Raw genomic sequence first — 9,774 nt, 5'->3', positions numbered from 1 at the left:
AAGATTAGAGCAAAAAGAACAGAAAAGAAGACAATTTTAGTTTAGAGTTCGTTTATTTTCTTTTAGGAAAAAAAACTGTATTAGGGTTTATTATTTTTGTAATTTTTCTTTACTTTTTGGACTTTTGGACTTTGGGGACATTATTTTTTTTATTACCCTACGGAAGGGTACTTTAAATATAAACCGTTTGCAGAGAAGGAGGACAATTACGATATTGTCTCTGCACCTTGGGTTCGTACACTAGACATTGGAGTCAGTGGCCCGAGTCGACTACAACCGATTCATCCCCTGTCTGGAACGGGAGGTAAGATTCTAAACACTCGCGAATCTCCTGTCAGCGAGTTACTGGACTCCTTCGTATGCATTTATGTTGAGGACTGAATACGGACATTTATTTTTCTAGTAAAGGGAAAGGCCTGGCCATACAAGATAAGGGTTCGGATTTCATCACCGTTCTCTTCTTGCCCGCTTTAGGAACACGTAACCTACGCGAACCTAAGCCTAAAATTTTGACTAGAACGAGACCGATAGGGTAACGAGCTTAACAGGAAAGTCATTCGAAAAATATTGGTTACTCTCTTAAGCATACTTCGAAGTTCTTGACGGTTTCTGTAAGTTGAATGCGTGACTGTGCCGCCTTGTAATACCGGTGAGGCCTTGGGTATCAAAGCTCCACCGAGCTTCCCTCGCCTCTATTCAACTTACATTAACTCGGATTGATTCCAGAGGGGTTTGCTTAAATTGTAACGAATTCCCGTTCGAAGGATTAGAAGCTGGTCTAGGAACAATCTAAGTTGAGCCATCATGCTTTTTGTTTGCTAGAAATCAATATGTTTGATTTGGTTGAGTCGGCCTTGATCTGTGTTTGCTTACCCTTCCAATTTAGAAAATTCTATTGTATGCCTGAACGTAAAAGAGATGCACTAGGTAGATTTGTTAAAGAGAAACCTAGTAGTTCGAAGCGTCTCGATTACCTTAATCTAGAGAGTCCGACTTTTGAAGAGTCTGTTTTTGAACGTCCTTTGACTGAGAAGAGAATCCATGTTGCTCTGATAGCGCCATAAATGGCAACTTTGAAAGCTTTGTTGAATCCAACTAGGACTACTCGTCCCTCATGTATCAGGTTAGCTGAGACGGAAGAAACTTATGAACTTAAACCTGGGACCTTACAGCTGCTCCAAATCTTTTTAGGGAAAGAAAATGAAAACCCCTATTTCCATGTTAGGGACTGTGAGGAAATTTGTAGTACCCTCGGGATTAGAAACCTAGATGATGATGCTTTGAAACTTAGGTTATTCCCCTTTTCCCTGAAAGATAAAGCTAAATCGTGGCTATATAGTTTGGCTTCCGGGTCAATCGAAACGTATGAACAACTTACATCTGTCTTTTTGAACAAGTTTTTCCCTAGGCACAAGACATCGTCTATTAGGACGCAAATATGCACGTTTTCTCAACAGGAGGGAGAAACTTTGTATAGGTATTTGGAAAGGTTCAATGATTTATTAGACCAATGTCCTCATCATGGTTTAGAGAAGGTTAGGTTAGTTCAGATCCTTTATGAGGGTTTAGATTATCGCACCACAACCACAGTAGAATCTATGTGTACTGGTGGATTTGAGAACCAAACAGTTGATGACGCGATGACATATTTGCATGAAGTCGCCGAAAAGACCCAACAATGGGAAAGTAGTAGGGGACCCCAGAAAAAAATTCTTCTTAGCAGAGGAAACATTAATAGGGTAGAAGGAGGCTATGAATCAGATGCCAAAATTGCTGCTATAGCGAAAAGGTTAGAAGCTTTAGAAGTGGGTAACACTAGTGGTGGATTGGAGCCTCTTTGGGAAGGCCAGAATAATGAAGAGCAAGCCAATGCTCTATATAATAACACTAGGTTTGATAATCGTCAGAAGTTTGACCCATATTCAGAAACCTATAATCCTGGTTGGAGGGACCATCCGAACTTTTCATGGTCTACGGGCCAGAGTCAGGGTCAATCTAATAATTCTAATGCTCCCCCGGGTTTTGGCTACACTAGGAATACATCAGGCCCAGAAAATAAAACGACTAGCTTAGAGGAATCTATTAAGATGTTGGCAAAAACTCAGGAAATGTTAGCACAAAGCCATGTGAGTTTTCAACAGGAAACCAAGCAGAATTTTCAAACTAATGCTCAAAGCCTTGCTAAGTTAGAACTTCAAGTCGGCCAAATAGCTAAGACCTTAAGTGAGAGAGATAATGGTAGGTTCCCTAGTCAGACTAATCCCAATCCTAGAGGAGTTCATGAAGTAGGTACAAAACCATCGAATCAATTGAATGCTATTAGAACCCTTAGGAGTGGTAGAATAGTAGACAATCAGGTAACCATGCCCGATAGTGAACATACTGTAGTTCACCCCTCAGGACCACTAGCCAAGGAAACTGATAAAATTTCTGATGATGCCAACTCAGTCCCTGAGATGTCTGATTCTGTGCCTAGAGCCCCATTTCCTCAGCTATTAGTACCAACAAAGAAGGAATCGAACTTTAATGACATATTGGAAGTTTTTAAGCAAGTTACCATAAACCTTCCTTTATTAGATGCAATTAGGCAAATTCCTGCTTATGCCAAGTTCCTTAAGGATATGTGTACGCGAAAGCGAAAACTTAGCGTCCATAAGAAAGCCTTTTTATCCAGTCACGTAAGTTCAATTATTCAAAAAACTACAACTCCAAAGTACAAAGACCCAGGTTCCCCCTACCATTGCTTGTACAATAGGTAAACGCCGGGTAGAAAAATCTTTACTTGACTTAGGAGCCAGTGTGAACCTACTTCCATACCATGTGTACTTACATCTAGGACTTGGTGAAACGAAACCTACTCAGATAACACTGCAGTTAGCTGATAGGTCTGTTAAAATTCCTCGAGGTGTTATTAAGGATGTCCTTATTGAGGTCGACAAGTTTATCTATCTAGTGGATTTCGTGGTCATAGATACCCCACTTGTCCCTGACCCAGAGAACCAGATACCTGTGATTTTAGGTCGCCCATTTTTAGATACGTATAATGCGATCACTAACTGTCGAAATGGTGTGATGAGTTTATCTTTTGGTAATATTACTATGGAGATGGACATTTTTAATGTCAGTAAGCAACCTCATGAGCTAGATGACACATGTGTTGAAGAGGTGAACATGATAGAAGCCTTAGTTCAGGAGTCATTACCAAACATTTTGTCTGAAGACCCATTAGAAAGTTGTCTATCCCATTTTGGTTTAGATTTTGACGACGATAGCACTATTGAACAGGTGAATGCGCTATTAGATTCTACCCCTGTGTTAGACACTGATATATGGAAAGCTAGATTCGAACCGTTACCAGTTTCTGAGACTACCCTAATTGTTTCTTTAGAAGAGCCCCCAAAGTTGGACCTTAAACCACTACCCGATACTCTAAAGTATGTGTTTTTAGGCCCATCTGAGACTTTACCTGTGATTGTAGCTTCCGATTTGGATAGTGATCAGGAAAGTAGGCTAGTAAATGTACTTCAAGATAATAAGGAAGCTTTAGGGTGGACTATAGCAGACATTAAGGGTATAAGTCCTACTGTGTGTATGCATCAGATTCATTTAGAGGAAGACTCCAAACCTTCTAGGGAGATGCAACGTCGACTGAACCCTAACATGAAAGAGGTAGTTCGAAAAGAGGTGCTTAAGTTGTTAGATGCGGGTATTATTTACCCAATTTCAGACAGTAAGTGGGTCAGCCCTGTTCAGGTTGTCCCCAAGAAATCAGGTATCACTGTAGTCCCGAATGATAATAATGAATTAATCCCAACCCGAGTGAACATGGGATGGCATGTGTGTATTGACTATAGGAAATTGAACAAGGTCACAAGGAAGGATCACTTTCCCCTTCCTTTTATCGACCAAATGCTAGAGTGATTAGCTGGACATAGTCACTATTGCTTCTTAGATGGCTACTCCAGTTATAATCAGATCGTTATTGCCCCAGAAGACTAAGAGAAAACCACTTTTACCTGTCCCTTTGGTACCTTTGCGTATAGACGCATGCCTTTCGGGCTATGTAATGCCCCTGCAACTTTTCAGCGTTGTATGATGAGCATATTTTCTGATATGGTAGAACGGTTCTTAGAGGTCTTTATGGATGATTTTTCAGTGTTTGGTTCATCTTTCGATGAGTGCTTGCATCATTTGACATTAGTGTTGACTAGGTGTAAGGAAAAAAACTTAGTGCTTAATTGGGAAAAATGCCATTTCATGGTTAAATCAGGAATTGTGTTAGGGCACATCGTCTCTTGAAAGGGTATAGAGGTAGACAAAGCCAAAGTTGACCTTATTAAGGCTTTACAGGTCCCAAAAAACGTAAAAGATATTAGGTCATTCCTAGGGCATGCAGGTTTTTACCGTCGATTCATTAAGGATTTTAGCTTGATTTCTATACCTCTTTGCAATTTGCTTGCTAAAGATGTTAAGTTTGTCTTTGATGATGCTGGTTTAGAGGCTTTTGAGAAGCTTAAAACTTTACTCACTACTGCCCTGATAGTCCAGGCACCTAACTGGGACCTACCCTTTGAAATTATGTGTGATGCTTCAGATTATGCTATAGGCGTTGTGCTAGGTCAGCGAGAAAACAAATTACTCCATGTGATTTACTATGCTAGCAAAACTCTGAATGATGCCCAAATGAACTATACAACTACCGAGAAGGAATTCCTAGCCATCGTGTTTTCCTTGGATAAGTTTAGATCCTATTTATTAGGTTCTAAGATCGTAATCTATACTGATCATGATGCTTTGAAATACCTTTTGTCTAAGAAGGATACCAAACCTAGATTGATTAGATGGATCCTTTTGTTACAAGAATTTTGTCCAGACATTATAGACAAAAGGGGTGCAGATAATGTAGTAGCAGACCACTTGTCTAGGTTAGTTGTTAGTTCCCCTAATAATTCCCTTCCTATAAGGGACAGTTTTCCTGATGAACAATTGTTCTCTGTTTCCCAATCACCTTGGTATGCAAATATAGTGAATTATCTTGTTACTGGTCGAATGCCTCAACATTGGGGTAATCAAGATCGTTCTAGGTTTTTAGTCGAGGTTAAGCATTTATTTTGGGACGATCCTTATCTGTTTAAGTATTGTCCGGACCAGATTATTAGGAGATGTGTATCTGAGAGTGACCAGTCTAGTATTATCTCCTTTTGTCATGAACATGCATGTGGGGGTCATTTTAGTGCTGAGAAGACTGCTGCTAAGATTTTACAGTGTGGATTTTACTGGTCTTCGTTGTTTAAAGATTCCCATAGTCATTGTGTTTCTTGTGAGCGTTGCCAGAAGTTAGGAACTATTTCCCGTAGAAATATGATGCCTTTGAATCCTATTTTAGTGATTGAGGTCTTTGATGTGTGGGGCATTGATTTTATGGGTCCATTTTCTATTTCCTTTGGTTATCTTTACATACTTGTCGATGTAGACTATGTGTCTAAGTGGATTGAGGCGGTTCCGTGTAAAACGAATGACCACAGGGTCGTAGTCCAGTTTTTGAAAGAGAATATACTTACACGTTTTGGTACGCCGCGAGATATAATTAGTGATGGAGGTTCACACTTTTGTAATAGACCGTTTGCTCTTTTAATGAAACAATATGGTATTACCCACAAAGTAGCTACCCCATATCATCCACATACTAGTGGTCAGGTAGAGGTCTCCAATAGGGAAATTAAGCGTATTCTAGAGAAAACAGTTAATCCAAACAGGAAAGACTGGTCGTCGAGGCTTACTGATGCCTTATGGGCTTACCGTACTGCGTTTAAGACACCCATTGGAATGTCACCTTATCGTTTAGTGTTTTGCAAGGTATGTCACCTGCCTGTTGAGTTAGAGCATCGAGCCTATTGGGCTATTAAGAACTTAAACTTTTCACTTGACAAGGAAGGAGCTCAAAGAAAGCTCCAGCTCAATGAGTTGGACGAGATTCGTAGAGATGCATACGATAGTGCTAAGGAGTATAAGAACAAAATGAAACTTGTGCATGATAGGAATATTTTACGAAAGTCATTTTCTCCAGGTCAAAAAGTTCTTCTGTATGACACTCGTTTGCATCTATTCCCCGGGAAGTTGCGCTCTCGGTGGACCGGTCCTTTTGTGGTCCGTACTGTTTTTCCTCATGGCGCTGTTGAGATTGAGACACCAGATGGTAGTAGTTCTTCGAAGGTTAACGGTCAGCGATTGAAGCCCTTTTTAGAGCCTTTTCCTACAGGTGATGTTGAGGAGGTCCCTCTGGAGGACCCTGTTTACCTTGATTGACCATCGAGGCGATTTTGTATGTTGTATAATATTTTTGTAGGTTTTTGGTTACACTTCACCCAGGTACTATCTTTCCGACTTCTCCCTTTACTATTTCCTCATGTTACTTATATTTTTGGTACTGTTCTTTGATTAGAAACATTGAGGACAATGTTAGATTTAAGTTTGGGGGTGGGGTAAAACTTTTTGTTACCTTTTCTTTGCAATAAATAAACTCCAGAGCCTAGAAATTTATCCCTATTAAAGATCGCACTAACCAATCTAAGTGGATGGAAGCATTTTGGTTGTAGGAGTTGAGGAACCAATCTGACGAGATGGCAACATCTAAAGAGTCTATTCATAAAAGCACAGAGCTCAGGTGTTAGAAATAACAGGATAGTTTCACCATATCTCGTTGAGTCCTTTTCACTTCTGTTTTTATTTTGTTTTGTTTTTAAACTATGTTTCTCTAAGTGATTAGGTGGGGCTCACGATTCAAGTTGTTACCAACGCTAGGGTGAATTAGAGTAATAGAGATACAAAAACAAAAACAAAAATACAAAAAAAGAGAAAAAAAAAACTGAGACCAGACCATCAGACCAACTGGAATAAATTCAATAAAGTCGACCACTGGAACCCTTGTATATGCCAGTTGTGTTGACCTAGAGTTAGGATTATCAATCACTGGTTCCTTTGTATATGCCAGTGTGTTGATATTAGTCAGACTAGTATCTCAGTCCATTAGGATAGGTTCATTTTAGCGGAGGCCTTCAGACAGATATGAGAAAGACCGTTCACCTAGTAAACATCAAAACCATCTATGTTTTTCTATATCCATCTTCTTGATCTATCCATGTGATTAGTTTTGACTCCGGATATTGATGTCCATAGTGCGACTATCTGAATAGAGCTCTGTCACTTCATATGAATTTTAGTATGCTTGAGTGCGAACTCGTGTACAGCAATTGGAATTTCGCATCAGGGTACTTCCTCCAGTAGTCAATAAGTATGCCAACCAATGAGATTCTTTAGTGTCTTCCAAGGTTCTGTATAGATAGCTAGGGTCTGGAGTATAAAGGTTTTGTGGGTATACCTTTGGTAAGCCCTCCGGAGACAACACTCCGCCACTAGGGACACCTAGGGGTTTAAAGGCTTATTGCATACGCTAAATCGACGATGCCTGCGACAGTGAGTTAGGATTTTATTTTTGCTCGAGGACTAGCAAATAATAGGTTTGGGGGTATTTGATAGACACACTTTTGTGTCCGATTGGCCTCGATTCTATATATTGTGAGGGCTCATTTTTGTACTTATTATGGTGTTTTATTTATTTGTAGGTATTTCTGGCCAATAAACATTTTTGGAAAAAATTGGCTCGAAAAGTTGTCGGAAAGCACCCGGAGGACACTGTTATTCGGACCCCCGGTTTGGATAAGGGGCACCCCCAGGACACCCCCAAGGAAGCTGTTATTCGCACCCCCACTCTGGATAGGGGGAAACCACCAACTTCTCCGTTTGAAATTTAAAATGGCGGGAAAGTAGGTGCAGTTTCTGGCAGATTTAGGGTTCTTGATTTGAAGGAGTTTGAGGTCAATTAAACCTCTGATTTTCATAGGATAGACTCCTTATTGGTCTAGGAATCTGATATGGGTGTTGAAATCGATTAGACTGGGCTCAATCGACGGATTTTTATCACAACAGAAATATATGGAAAGTCACGTGTGTGACCTGTTTTAGGGAATTTTAGAGAGATTAAAGTGCTATGAACCTTCCCAAAGATTTGTATCTATCTAAGGAAGAGTTTAGAATAAAAATGAAAGCTCAGAAACGTGTAGAAATTCTAAAACAAGAAATTGCCGCAACTTTATCGTGAAGAGAAGGGAAGAGATTTTGGAAGATTTGGGAGAGATTTAATCAGTATTTTTGATATAAATAGATTGTTTGGGTCATATAGAAGGGGTGTCGAGAGTTTGGGGACCTGAGGAGAGCCAGAGAAGAAGAAATCAGAGTTTTATCAAACTCTGTTTCTGCTGCTGCTGCTGCTGCTCAGCTCAAGAACGCGAAGAACATTGACGCACGAGAAACAGTCGCAGAACAGTGTCGTTATTCAACAACAAAAGATAAGTAACGTTTATATACAACAGTAATCATTGTTCCTCTTTGTACCAGAGATCTGTAACATTTTTACGCTGTTGCAAATCAGCTGTTTTACACCTTTCACTCTTTTAATCAACTTTTGAGCAACAAACATGTATTTTGAGCAATTGATTAATATGAGGAGCTAAACCCCAACACTGGGATAGCGGAGAAAGCCATATTTCATGCGTGTGGTAATTATGTTTAATTCTTTTTATGACTTTTTGCATTAATTTAATCTTGCAAAATATAATCTTGATTGGGCATCCAAACTTCTTTGACTTCGTCTTGTACACCCTAGTCGTCTTCTTATCATACACATAACCATTTCTCTTCTGACTTGCATCCGGCGACCCATAACACTCGCATACCATCTGTTTACACCCTAGTCGTCTTCTTATCATACACATAACCCTTTCTCTTGTGACTTGCGTTATCGGTACCAATGCAACAATCTACAAAACATCAAAAGTTAGTTGATATGTATTATCAAAGTCGGCAGGGTCGACATATAAAACAATACCAACTACAAAATAGCCGGCATGGTAGAAAAAATTCAACAGTGCCGACCGAACTATAGTCGGCAGGGTCTACGCCACTATAATGCCGACGTAATCATTTTCAAGTCATGACTCCTGTGTTGCAAAAAAACTGGAAGTCGGCATGGTTCAAATTTTCTACCTTGCCGACACGGATACCGCTCATGAAAAGTCGGTACTTGTTCAAATATAAACCACGCCGACGCTTAAGGTCGGCATGATCGACAAGCGTCGACCTTGCCTACCCTGGGAAGAAAAAGTGAAAAAAAAATCGATCATTGGCATGGAAAAATCACAATCTTCACCACGTAGGTTGTCTACCTGATTACTTGCAGCTCCAGTCTCTTCTTCTGGGTCATTGGATTTTACGTTTGGCTCAAGATATTCATCACTTCCATAGCCATCTTGAGTTTGAGAAAAATAAAAGTGAGGATCATGCATGTAATCCATTTGATCATGATTTGGTAGGTCATTATACAAGTACTCATCTGTAGGAGGAAAGTTAGAAGACTCCCCCGCTTCAAAATCAGGATTAGAATCACTCATATCACTCATATCACAAATTTCACAAAAACCCTAACTTTTCCCCCCAAAACCTCTATTATTTAATTTTCTTTCTTACTCTCAATTATTTTTAAATCCACTCATATAAATCAACTAACTAATCTAACTTATTTTAACTAATCTAATCATTTCAATTAAATTAGTGTTAATTATTGCAGGGGCATTTTTGCCATTTAGAAAATACAAGGATAATGGTTGGCTTCCTTTACTTCATAATGACCTAACTTTTGTCTCATTAGGTATACCCTAA

At 39.6% G+C, this 9,774-nt stretch overlaps 1 pseudogene; it reads right to left on the bottom strand.

Moving 5' to 3' along the window:
- Positions 1–1,428: 1,428 nt before the first annotated feature.
- Positions 1,429–1,528, bottom strand: LOC113362339 (annotated as a pseudogene).
- Positions 1,529–9,774: the final 8,246 nt, after the last annotated feature.

Source organism: Papaver somniferum, chromosome 3, assembly GCF_003573695.1.
Source record: "Papaver somniferum cultivar HN1 chromosome 3, ASM357369v1, whole genome shotgun sequence".
In the NCBI taxonomy this organism is placed as follows: domain Eukaryota; kingdom Viridiplantae; phylum Streptophyta; class Magnoliopsida; order Ranunculales; family Papaveraceae; genus Papaver; species Papaver somniferum.
The sequence above is the reverse complement of the archived record's forward strand: the minus strand, read 5'-3'. Positions and strand labels throughout refer to the sequence as shown.